The sequence below is a fragment of the Coregonus clupeaformis genome, chromosome 18 (assembly GCF_020615455.1).
Source record: "Coregonus clupeaformis isolate EN_2021a chromosome 18, ASM2061545v1, whole genome shotgun sequence".
NCBI lineage: Eukaryota > Metazoa > Chordata > Actinopteri > Salmoniformes > Salmonidae > Coregonus > Coregonus clupeaformis.
Window position 1 is genome coordinate 7,436,586 of NC_059209.1, and position 13,828 is coordinate 7,450,413.

Genomic DNA, 13,828 nt, shown 5'->3' on the forward strand with positions numbered 1-13,828 from the left:
TGATAGTGTGTCCTCCTCTCTGGGGTGGACACTCATGACCTTGCCCTGTGTGGCGGGTACTTGAGTGTGTGTGTGTGTGTGTGTGTGTGTGTGTGTGTGTGTGTGTGTGTGTGTGTGTGTGTGTGTGTGTGTGTGTGTGTGTGTGTGTGTGTGTGTGTGTGTGTGTGTGTGTGTGTGTGTACATGTTTGTGTTTGCATTTGTTGGTGTGGTTCAGGGTAATAAGCAACATCCCTGTATACTTGTGTGTATTTCACTATTCATCTGATGTGTGTGTGTGTTGTGAATTAGCATTTGTGTTGCTGTGCTCATCAGTGCTTCTTCATTTCAGGGAGTTAGTGTGGGGAGCAGACAGTCTGCAACCCTGCACTTCTCCTCAGAGAGAAAGGAGAGGGGGGAGAGAGAGAGAGATAATTATTCTCTTTCTGACTCACATTCGATGAAAAATGCATACAGCTGGGGCTAGAAGCTGCTTATCAAAAAGGTTAACTCTTACCACAGTTAGTTTTTGCTGCAAAGGAGAGGCATTCAGATGGCTGATTGCTGCTTTTTTAGTTTTGAACGTTTTGTTTGGATGTTTTCCACATTGTTCTGGCCCACGGTTGACCCCGGACTTTGTTTTCCTAAAGTTAACTTTCAATCATTAAAAAAAGCTACTGTTTTTGTTTGGGGGTGAGCATCTATCTCTCCACTAGCCTCCATCTGAGTCCAAGCTGCTTCTGACACATGATATTCACAGTTGTACTTTTGAACCCCGTCAGGAAGTATACTTCAGTGATATTAGACATTTCTGGGTTTATATTATTTCCATGGTCCAACGTTTGACGTTCTTCTGCCCCTGTTTGCTTGCAACAACAGCATTACAGGCTTTCGGTTCATTTCCCAAGACTAGTGTTCCTGTTTATCTGTTGAATTGGATTGGTTTGGGTCCTACCAATGGCCAGAAATGTATCAAATTAAATATAATTTGATTTGTCACATGCTTCGTAAACAACAGGCGTAGACTAACAGTGAAATGCTGACTGAGTCCTTCCCAACAATGCAGAGAGAAAGAAAATAGAGAAATAATAGGAGAGTAAAACACATAATAATACAAGTAATAATAAATACACAATGAGTAACGATAACTTGGCTGTATACACAGGGTACCAGTACAGAGTCGATGTGCAGGGGTACGAGGTCATTGAGGTAGATATGTACATATAACTAGAAATAAAGGGACAGATAGTAAACAGTAGCAGCAGCGTATGTGATGTGATGCGAAATTTGCACAAAAAGGTTCAATGCTGCTAGTCCGAGTAGCTATTTAGTTAACTATTTATTAGTCTTATGGCTTGGGGGTAGAGGCTGTTCAGGGTCCTGTTGGTTCCAGACTTGGTGCATCGGTACCGCTTGCCGTGTGGTAGCAGAGAGAACAGTCTATGACTTGGGTGGCTGGAGTCTTTGATTATTTCTAGGGCCTTCCTCTGACACCGCATGGTATGAGGTCCTGGATGGCAGGGAACTCAGCCCCAGTGATGTACTGGGCCGTATGCACTACCCTCTGTAATGCCATGCGGTCAGATGCCAAGCAGTTGCCATACCAAGCGGTGACGCAGCCAGTCAAGATGCACTCAATGGTGCAGCCGTATAACTTTTAGAGGATCTGAGGGTCCATGCAAAATCTTTTCAGCCTCCTGAGGGGGAAGAGGCATTGTCGTGCCCTCTTCACGCCTGTCTTGGTGTGTTTGGACCATGATAGATCCTTAGTGATGTGGACACCGAGGAACTTGAAGCTCTCGACCCGCTCCTCCGTTTCCTGTAGTGCACGACCAGCTCCTTTGTCTTGCTGATGTTGAGGGAGAGGTTATTGTCCTGGCACCGCACTGCTAGGTCTCTGACCTCCTCCCTGTAGGCTGTCTCATTGTTGTCAGTGATCAGGCCTACCACCATTGTGTCGTTGGCAAATTGAATGATGGTGTTGGAGTATTGCTGTGGGGAAATGCCTTGTGTTAAAAATATATTCATGTATTTAGTAGACATGAACAAAAGCGAATATCTCTTCTAATTAGGAGTAGTAAATGTTTCCCTCATTCTCCTACACACGATACACTGCATGCCCAAGTATTTTACTCTCTGTCACTCAAACGCACACACGCGCGCGCACACACTTGAGGCCACATGTCGTAGTGCTGCCTGGGAAAGTGATAGCGAGAGAAAAGAAGCTCTGGAGAGGGAGTTATCTCTTCAGATGTCATTGAGGGGCGCCTCTTTCTCTACCTCTCCCTCCCTCTATCCTCCCCTTTCTTCCTCTCTCCTGCTCCCCCTCTCCCTTTTCGCTCGTCCTCTCTCTCTCTCTCTCTCTTGCTCCCACTTGCTCTCTCAAATCATGCTCGCCTCCAGTGGTATCCAGACGGGCCAAGGACAAAGTGGAGATAGTGTGCTAGCAGAGGACGGGGGTTGGTTTTGTGTGGCGCTGTGTCTGGGCTCTCTGATGCTGCTCTGATAGATCAATCTTCTCTCCCTCCCTCAGCCCCCCCTGACGCTAGATAGCTAGCCCGCTACGCCTCACCACTGTAGAGTACATAGCACAGGTCACACACAGGTCTCTCACGCACACATACACAGCATGATCTCCACAGACATCACAAACACAACTTGAACATAAACACACATCTCAGATGTGTTCATGGGCTCAAACAGACACAAACAGACACACACACCGAGGTTGGGGTCCGATAGATGTCTATGAGGACTGTTGAAGGTATTCATTAAATGTTCAGTTTTGTGTAGTTCAGAATTCACTACCCGAGCATCTCAACCACCAATCCCACTCGGGTTAGCTAGTCATGTGATGTGTCACTGTGGCCTTGGCACGTCGTCAGACGGTGAGACCAGACGCGGCTCAAACAAACAGGGGAAATCCTCCTTACACAAGCCCGTTCAACACTGGGCCATCTCACTGTCCCAGCACACGTGGGCGCCTCTACCCCCTCCATAACCCCCCTCCCAGGCCCCCTGGCTCCAGGCGGGGTCCCCTGACGCAGGGACACACGCAGACAGGAAGCTGGAGTGAAGTCTCTGTCAGTCTGAGCCCCCTCGGTCACCATGGGTTGACCCTAACTGGACCGCTCCACTTCCTCCACCTACTCTCTAGTAAACAGCCACGTCCACTTCCATTTGAAGACCTGCCGCCATGCTCAGTTTCATAACATCACTCATGTTTTGATGTGTGTGAATGTGTCTGGGTCGAGGGTGGGGGAGTGTGCGTGAGCGGGTAGAAGCAGGCATACTTGGCGGTTGCTGTGTAGAGTGGTAACACTGTTCCGTTGGTTTCATCTGATACCAACGACCGCAGATCTTGGTCATGGAAGAGGGCCGCGTCGACCCGTCGCCCTGTTCGTCTTCTCCTCACACACTGCTCTCGCTGAGTGTGTGTGAACTCCATTAGCACATTCCCAGATAGGGCCAGGGCCCTCTTATCTGTGGTCACCCATTAATTACACTTTGTTCCCCTTAAGTGATCTATTTCAGAGCTGCCCCAACCCTCGCCGCCCACTCCAGCCTATCTCCACCCTCACCCCAGCCCTCCCCCTCTCCTCACCCCCATGATAAGAGCTCTAATGTGAGGCTCGCCGGGTCACGCCACCCCCTCTCCACCCCCATGTGAAGTGTGGCTTCATACATTAGCAGGTGTGTGTACTGTCTGTAGTACATGGCAGGACAGGCCTCTCCAAGCTCACCTCTAACAGGGTTACAACAAGATGGCCGCCTACGTCTACACCTCCTTCCTCAGACAATCTGGTTGACGTGTCTGTCTGGGGTGTATGTATTGAAACCCATGACCCGCAGCTGGATTCTAGTACACACACACACACACACACACAGAGAGATCCTGTACCATATTTAACACTGTGAAAGCTGTGTCAGAAACAAAGTGTTTTATGAAGAACTTCCTTAGACACTCTCGGCTTCCTTCTTGGTGAGGTGTCGTAGACTGAGGAAGAAACCAGATCCAGTTTTGTCACGGCTCTCCAATACACTGGCACTGTCAAAGCAGCTTTTGATGTGTAGAAAAGCAAAGTGATGTCTGTCACATAGCTGGTTGGTTGTAAATCTCTGGCAGACAGACAGTCGGACTGGCGCAGTATGCTGGCATAAGGACAAAGTGATTAGATTATGCTGATGTATGATTTCTATCTAGAGAACCATTTCTCAATAGAAGAGACACATGAACCATTGAGTAGTTAATGCACACTTGTCTTCAGTGGGGTTGGAGTGGGTTTGCCACACACCCACTCCTGTATAGTACTCTACTATGATCTAGGTGGAATGCCTCCCTTCGGTGTTTGTTTGTGGGTGTGTGTGTGTGTGTGTGTGTGTGTGTGTAGTGCACTCCACACTGTGCTAGCCCCAGGTATACCAGCCAGTCACTTCTCATCCAAACACACATCGATTCTTACACTCCACCACAGCCAGTGCCGCATGGCTAGTACACCAACCAGCTCTCACAGTCTCACGTCAGAATTAGACATTCATTCATGTTTCTCAAATGTCAAATTTGAAAGTTGTTGCAAACGCCACATTTCTAAGTGTTTAAGGTTAAGTTTAGGCATTAACTCCGAAATCCTAAGGTTAGGCATGAACTCAGAATGGTTAAGGTAAGGGTTAAGGTTTGGGACAGGCTTAAAACAAAAATCTCAAAAACAACTTTCTATCGCTTGCAACCTTTGGAATCAGAGGCAGATGTTTGCGCCCATCCGCCATCCCTGTCCACAACGCCCTAGCAAAACTGAAACCTACTTGAAGGTAACAGCGCTCACTGTTGCCCCTAGTGGCCGGTTTCCACGTCATCTCTCAACGTCCTCAGACATGGATGAACGTTGAATACTGACTTGTATCACGGGTGACCTGGCAAAGTACACACCCACACACGCAGATAAGAGCTATATTGAAGAGGCTGTCCTCTTGTGAGCGCTTGCCCAGGGTAAGGGTTACACCCCTTACACACACACACAAACACACACACCTTCTCTCACACACTCCATACAAAAACATACAGGAGTAAACGCATGTGCTGGTAGCTCATTAGTTTCATGTTACAATTGTATTATTATTATTACAGTGTTTAATACAGCGTTTCTTTGTCTTATGAGGTCATTTTGTGTAGCCTCTGTGTGTGTGTGTGTTTTTGTATTCAGAGGTGTATGTCTCCTGTGTTTGGCAAGAGAGTAGTGTTTTAATTGTAGCAGCTTGGCCCCGTTGGGGTTAGATGTGGTAACGTGTGGGAGCAGAGCTGAGCTTACTGTCTGTCAGCACGCCGTCTTACCTGAGCACCAGCGGGCCCTGGGTGTCTCACTGTTAGTGCCGGGGCAACCCTGGAGCTCTGTGTGTGTGTGTCTGTGTGTGTGTGAAGGGTGAGTGTGTTGTGTTTAAGTGGGGGGAGGAGTTTGTAGTGAGAGTGGAGGTTGAGATGGTCTGGGGCTCAACCCTCACTGTGTGTATGTTGGATAGCTCATTATGTTAAAGAGCAAAGGAAGGTGTGTGTGTGTGTTCGTGCGCATGCATGCATATATGTGATCCGGATGACTATGTGATCACGCTCTCCGTAGCCGATGTGACTTAGACTTTTAAGCAGGTCAACATTCACAAGGCCGCAGGGCCAGACGGATTACCAGGACGTGTACTCCGAGCATGTGCTGACCAACTAGCAAGTGTCTTCACTGACATTTTCAACATGCCCCTGACTGAGTCTGTAATACCAACATGTTTCAAGCAGACCACCATAGTCCCTGTGCCCAAGAACACTAAGGTAACCTGCCTAAATGACTACCGACCCTTGGCACTCACGTCTGTATCCATGAAGTGCTTTGAAAGGCTGGTCATGGCTCACATCAACACCATTATCCCAGAAACCCTAGACCCACTTCAATTTGCATACTGCCCCAACAGATCCACAGATGATGCAATCTCTATTGCACTCCACACTGCCCTTTCCCACCTGTACAAGAGGAACACCTACTTGAGAATGCTATTCATTGACTACAGCTCAGCATTCAACACCATAGTGCCCTCAAAGCTCATCACTAAGCTAAGGATCCTGGGACTAAACACCTCCCTCTGCAACTGGATCCTGGACTTCCTGACGGGCCGCCCCCAGGTGGTAAGGGTAGGTAACAACACATCTGCCACGCTGATCGTCAACACGGGGGCCGCTCAGGGGTGCGTGCTCAGTCCCCTCCTGTACTCCCTGTTCAACCATGACTGCATGGCCAGGCACGACTCCAACACCTTCATTAAGTTTGCCGACGACACAACAGTGGTAGGCCTGATCACCGACAACGATGAGACAGCCTATAGGGAGGAGATCAGAGACCTGGCCGTGTGGTGCCAGGATAACAACATCTCCCTCAACGTGATCAAGACAAAGGAGATAATTGTGGACTACAGGGAAAAAAAGAGGACTGAGCACGCCCCCATTCTCATCGACGGGGCTGTAGTGGAACAGGTTGAGAGCTTCAAGTTCCTTGGTGTCCACATCACCAACAAACTATCATGGTCCAAACACACCAAGACAGTCGTGAAGAGGGCACAACAAAGCCTATTCCCCCTCAGGAGACTGAAAACATTTGGCATGGGTCCTCAGATCCTCAAAACGTTCTACAGCTGCACCATCGAGAGCATCCTGACTGGTTGCATCACCGCCTGGTATGGCAACTGCTCGGCCTCTGACCGCAAGGCACTACAGAGGGTAGTGCATACGGCCCAGTACATCACTGGGGCCAAGCTTCCTGCCATCCAGGACCTCTATACCAGGCGGTGTCAGAGGAAGGCCCTCAAAATGGTCAAAGACTCCAGCCACCCTAGTCATAGACTGTTCTCTCTGCTACCGCACAGCAAGCGGTACCGGAGCGCCAAGTCTAGGTCCAAAAGGCTTCTCAACAGCTTCTACCCCCAAGCCATAAGACTCCTGAACAGCTAATCATGGCTACCCGGACAATTTGCACCGCCCCGCCAACCCCACCCGTCCCCCTTTTTTACTCTGCTGCTACTCTGTTACTCTATTTATGCATAGTCACTTTAACTCTACCCACATGTACATATTACCTCAATTACCTCGACTAGCCGGTGCCCCCGCACATGGACTCTGCACCGGTACCCCCCTGTATATAGCCTCCCTACTGTTATTTTATTTTACTGCTGCTCTTTAGTTATTTGCTTTATTTTTTTTTGCTTAACACTTTTTTTTAATTTGTTTTACTTTGCATTGTTGGTTAAGGGCTTGTAAGTAAGCATTTCACTGTAATGTCTACACCTGTTTTATTCGGCGCATGTTTGATTTTATTTGATGTGTGTGTGTGTGTGTTTGGCAGGGTTGTGTGGGGCTCCATCATGACCCTGGCCCTGACGAGGGGGTGTGTACTCCTGCTAATGGACAGCCTTTGTGGGCCTCCCTTTAGAGGCACACTAGGGCTGGGCATGGAAACAGACGCTCTCCATTCCCCCTCAATGGGCCAAAAACAAAACTGTGTCAGGCGAGCTAGCGGATCCAGAGTGTTTACCATTGAAATCCCCACCAATGACGATCCAAATCAAACAAAGAGCGAAGTCTACGTGGCGCTAGGGACTGGCTCTTTCATACACTACTAATCTAAGTACACATACATACACACACGTATTGTACACAGACTGACATCTGTCAAATCTCTGTGTCCTGCTTGTTAGACGATCGGATATCCTGTTCAGGTGGGAATTTAACCCCATATTTAGTTGTTGATAAATGATTATATGATTAGATATGCACTCTGTTCCATTGATACATGTTCATGATTCAAGGAATAGAATGGTTAATGTCACTTGTTTTTCAATGTGAGTAGTACAGTTCTTTTCAAAATAAGTTCATCCACACTGCAGTAAAAACAAAACATAATATGTCACTGTCCTCACAATCAAATATCAAAACCTGCTTGATATTAATCAATGGTATTAATTAATGTGCATACCATAAATTACTAACTTCTACAGTGAACATCTTGCAACTGTGATATTAGATCAAATAACATATTTAACTATCAAGCATTTAACTTCTACAGCACATGTACGGCACCCCACTGGTCACCTTTACAGCGATAAAACATTCAGGAAATGTGCACCATTTCACAAGCTTTTTTTTTTCTGAGCAAAGTATTGAGTGACTTTGATCTCACTGAATATGAAAGTGAGAGAGATGCTTTGTCGTTTGCTGAAATTTTTCATTAGTGTGTATTATCAGTTTTTAATTGAAGCCTCATTGGTGGGTTCCTAGTTAGAATGTCCTATATGGAATATACAGTGGGGTCCGGAATGATTGGATACCTTGATAAAGATGAGTAAGAAATACTGTATAAAATAAATCATACAAATACGGAGCTACTATTGTATGCAAAAATTATATATATACAGTACCAGTCAAAAATTTGGATACACCTACTCATTCCAGGGTTTTTCTTTATTTTTACTATTTTCTACATTGTAGAATAATAGTGAAGACATCAAAACTATGAAATAACATGTTGTAACCAAAAAAGTATTAAACAAATAAAAAAATATGTTATATTTGAGATTCTTCAAATAGCCACCTTTTGCCTTGATAACAGCTTTGCACACGCTTGGCATTCTCTCAACCAGCTTCATGAGGTAGTCACCTGGAATGCATTTCAATTAACAGGTGTGCCTTCGTAAAAGTTAAATTTGTGGAATGTATTTCCTTCTTAATGTGTTTGAGCCAATCAGTTGTGGTGTTACAAGGTAGGGGGGGGGGGGAAGATAGCCCTATTAGGTAAAAGAAGATAGCCCTATTAGGTAAAAGAACAAGTCCATATTATGGCAGCTCAAACTGCTCAAATAAGCAAAGAGAAACGACAGACATGAAGGTCAGTCAATACGGAACATTTCAAGAACTTTTAAAGTTTCTTCAAGTGCAGTCACAAAAACCATCAAGCGCCATGATGAAACTGGCTCTCATGAGGACCGCCACAGGAATGGAAGACCCAGAGTTACCTCTGCTGCAGAGGATAAGTTCGTTAGAGTTACCAGCCTCAGAAATTGCAGCCCAAATAAATGCTTCACAGAGTTCAAGTAACAGACACATCAGGGAGTCCAAATTTGAGATTTTTGGTTCCAACCGCTGTGTCTTTGTGAGACGCTGTGTGGGTGAACGGATGATCTCCGCATGTATATTTCCCACTGTAAAGCATGGAGGAGTGTGTGTGTATGTGCGTGTGTGCATGCGTGCGTGCATGTGTATGTATATATGTATACAGTGAGGGAAAAAAGTATTTGATCCCCTGCTGATTTTGTACGTTTGCCCACTGACAAAGAAATTATCAGTCTATAATTTTAATGGTAGGTTTATTTGAACAGTGAGAGACAGAATAACAACAACAAAATCCAGAAAAACGCATGTCAAAAATGTTATAAATTGATTTGCATTTTAATGAGGGAAATAAGTATTTGACCCCCTCTCAATCAGAAAGATTTCTGGCTCCCAGGTGTCTTTTACACAGGTAACGAGCTGAGATTAGGAGCACACTCTTAAAGGGAGTGCTCCTAATCTCATCTTGTTACCTGTATAAAAGACACCTGTCCACAGAAGCAATCAATCAATCAGATTCCAAACTCTCCACCATGGCCAAGACCAAAGAGCTCTCCAAGGATGTCAGGGACAAGATTGTAGACCTACACAAGGCTGGAATGGGCTACAAGACCATCGCCAAGCAGCTTGGTGAGAAGGTGACAACAGTTGGTGCGATTATTCGCAAATGGAAGAAACACAAAATAACTGTCAATCTCTCTCGGCCTGGGGCTCCATGCAAGATCTCACCTCGTGGAGTTGCAATGATCATGAGAACGGTGGGGAATCAGCCCAGAACTACACGGGAGGATCTTGTCAATGATCTCAAGGCAGCTGGGACCATAGTCACCAAGAAAACAATTGGTAACACACTACGCCGTGAAGGACTGAAATCCTGCAGCGCCCCCTGCTCAAGAAAGCACATATACATGCCCGTCTGAAGTTTGCCAATGAACATCTGAATGATTCAGAGGAGAACTGGGTGAAAGTGTTGTGGTCAGATGAGACCAAAATGGAGCTCTTTGGCATCAACTCAACTTGCCGTGTTTGGAGGAGGAGGAATGCTGCCTATGACCCCAAGAACACCATCCGCACCGTCAAACATGGAGGTGGAAACATTATACTTTGGGGGTGTTTTTCTGCTAAGGGGACAGGACAACTTCACCGCATCAAAGGGATGATGGACGGGGCCATGGACCGTCAAATCTTGGGTGAGAACCTCCTCAAGCCAGGGCATTGAAAATGGGTCGTGGATGGGTATTCCAGCATGACAATGACCCAAAACACACGGCCAAGGCAACAAAGGAGTGGCTCAAGAAGAAGCACATTAAGGTCCTGGCGTGGTCTAGCCAGTCTCCAGACCTTAATCCCATAGAAAATCTGTGGAGGGAGCTGAAGGTTTGAGTTGCCAAACGTCAGCCTCGAAACCTTAATGACTTGGAGAAGATCTGCAAAGAGGAGTGGGACAAAATCCCTCCTGAGATGTGTGCAAACCTGGTGGCAAACTACAAGAAACGTCTGACCTCTGTGATTGCCAACAAGGGTTTTGCCACCAAGTACTAAGTCATATTTTGCAGAGGGTTCAAATACTTATTTCCCTCATTAAAATGCATATCAATTTATAACATTTCTGACAAGCGTTTTTCTGGATTTTTTTGTTGTTATTCTGTCTCTCACGGTTCAAATAAACCTACCATTAAAATTATAGACTGATCATTTCTTTGTCAGAGGATCAAATACTTTTTTCCCTCACATATGTGTGTGTGTGTGTGTGTGTGTGTGTGTGTGTGTGTGTGTGTGTGTGTGTGTGTGTGTGTGTGAATTCTATTCTAATACAATTGCTCAGAGAAATATATTTTCTTTAACAAGTAATTTTAAAAAAGGGGTCAGAATTATTGGATTCCCTGTTTTCAATACCCCAGCACCCTTCTGTTGCCAGGATAACGACACTGAGCCTTTTTCTAAAATGTTTTATGAGATTAGACAATTCCTCCATACAGAATCTTTCCAGATCCTTGATATCCTTTGTCTGCACTTATGGACTGCCCTCTTCAATTCAAACCACAGGCTTTCAACGTCTGGAGACTGAGAAAATGCTAAATGTCTTTGTGGATTTTGATGTGTGCTTGCGGTTATTATCTTGCTGGAAAATTCACTTGCAGCCAAGTTTCAGCCTCCTGTCAGAGGCAACTAGGTTTTTGGCTAAAATGTCCTAGTACTAGTAAAGCTCATGATGCCGTTGACCTTCACAAGGGTCCAGGACCAGTGGAAGCAAAATAGCCCCATAACATCAAAGATCCGCTACCATATTTCAAAGTAGGGATGAGGTATTTTTTGCATATGCGTTGTACTTTCGAAGGCCAAACCCACCATTGGTGTGCATGGCCAAAGAGCTCTATTTACATGTCATTTATTAGTGTAAAATAATATAATTATATATTTTTTTGGCATACAAGATAGCTCAGTGTGTGTATTATTTATTTGATACAGTCTTTTTTGCTCATCTCTATCAAGGAATCCTATAATTTCGGACCCCACTGTACAGTAGAGAAGTGTCGACAGATCTGCCTCAAGAAACCGTTTTAAGGAGGACTTCATCCCTGCTTACCAACAATAGGCCATATGATAAATCTAAAGCATATTACCTCTATCCCTACTCTAATTGTAATAAGGCTGTGAAATTGGATTTTCGGCAGATTTTCTTTTCTTTTCAATAATATTCTCAATAGCCTTGATAAATTTGACAAAGAACTAAATTGACTAATACAGATATGTATTAAAACAGTTAACAGGCCCTCTAGAGTGGTGGCCCATGTCTCTGATGTTCCCCGTGACCCTGGAGAGAGAAGCCAGTTGACATTGAGAGTTGTTGTCGGAGTGGGTGCGTGTTAGGCTTCGATTTTACTGAATGGGACACTAGAGAGTCAGACACTCGTATCCAATAGCTCACACTGTCCTTGGGCTCTGGTTATCTTGTAAATACTCCGCTCCTAGTCTATAAAAGCAGGGTCCTTTTATAGCGTCCACGGCCAGTCATTCACTTTAAAATAAAAAAGCACTCTGTCTCTGGGCAGGGTGAGGGGAGAGAGAGTAGGTGTCTATGTCTGTGGGTGTCTGTGTCTGTCTGTCTGTGTCTGTGTGTGTGGGTGTGTGTGTGTGTGCGTGCGCGTGCGCAGGTTGCGGGCTGGTCATCCATTATTTGGCCCCTCTGGTCTCCCAGGTTCTCCCAGGTGATGCTTTGAATATTATGAGCAGAAATTAAGAGACTATTTCACAAGTTAATGTGAAATCTCTCTCTCTCTTTGAAAGTAAATATCAAGTCCCCTCAGCAGTCCCCCGAGCTAGTCATTCAGGTTCCTCATCTTGGGATGTGTAATGAGTTTTGCCTTGTTTTTTCCAACAACAACACAAAATAATAAGGAAAGTAATTAAAAACAGTACCAGAGAGATAGAAAAAAACAGACAGACCCCACTTACCGGTACTCATAACAATTGAATGGCATTAAAATGGCAGAGGTAGTGCTGTTTTAATGAAATGCTGTGTGTTTCTGTAATTTGTGTCGGAGTGTGTTTTTTCTGTTTGTGTGGATGTGAATGGGATGAATCTATTGATTTGATTAAAATTAAAATAAACACAGTGGGGTTGACAGGGAATGACAAATATTTCATCAGGATTATATCTGACTTCAGTGTGTCTCCTTTGTCTGGAAGGAGGTAACAAATGGTGAATGGGGACAGGGAGAAGGGCTACATTTAGATTGAAATTGACTGTAGCCTTGTTTCCGTGCTCTGTGAGTGGGGGAAAAAGTTGTGCAGGCGAGCTTTTGACTTCGTTTGACCTCCTCCTCTGGCAGTGACACATCCGGGCCCTCTGACAGGCAGACAAAATGGCCGGGGTGCCCTTAGCGGCCCCACTCACCCCACACGGCCCCACACACCCCACACGGCAGATAAACTAATAACAGCCCGCGTCAGGAGTGGATATTCGATCGTCTAACAAGCAGGACACAGATAGCGATTCCCCACCGTTGATCTATGCAATAGATAGTTTCCACAAACACACTGTGAGATAGTGTTACAGAATAGCCGCCCCTCACTACATGTCAGTGCGTTCAATGTCCAAACTGGATAGAAACAGCTTAGATGACCTTTGATAAGCACATTATAACAATGCACACAAGAAAATGATACTCGTAGTTAGATAGATTTGACAAAACAAAAAGTTTAAAATGATAAAACGGGTGGTTATAGTCTCTGTACTTTGACTTGCAGAATATTAAATAAGAGTTTGATATTCTATTAACCTAATTTCCGGTAATGACCATTGCATGTATTTATCTTGTAAAGTTCTGGTCGATTAAATCTTAAATAGATTTCAATGTCTAGGGAAATGATTAAGCTTTTAAATGTACGAAATGAAATCAATTTGTTCCAAAACTACCGAAAACATTAGATGTGCCGTGCCTCACAGACTAGGCTGAATATGAATATGTATTTATGTAATAAATGCAGCAAAGATATATTGCCCTTCATGCTCACATCAATGTAATTATGAATTATGAAAAAAGTTTGATTCAAATAAAATAGGCCATTAGTACACAAGCAATTAAGTGGTGTGGCTTTAAATAATGTACCACAGATGGAAACTAATTATAGCCAGCGTGCTTTGATTCAGTCTTTCTCTCTGACTATCACTTGGGGCATTACTTTGGCTTTTCAGTCACCTACCGTTTGTTTTG

At 44.9% G+C, this 13,828-nt stretch overlaps 1 protein-coding gene across 4 annotated transcripts in view; it reads left to right on the forward strand.

The window, feature by feature from the left end:
• fam172a (family with sequence similarity 172 member A) overlaps window positions 1–13,828 on the forward strand; it is a 205,046-nt gene that overhangs the window by 186,471 nt on the left and 4,747 nt on the right. The gene's annotated exons all lie outside the window — the stretch shown is intronic.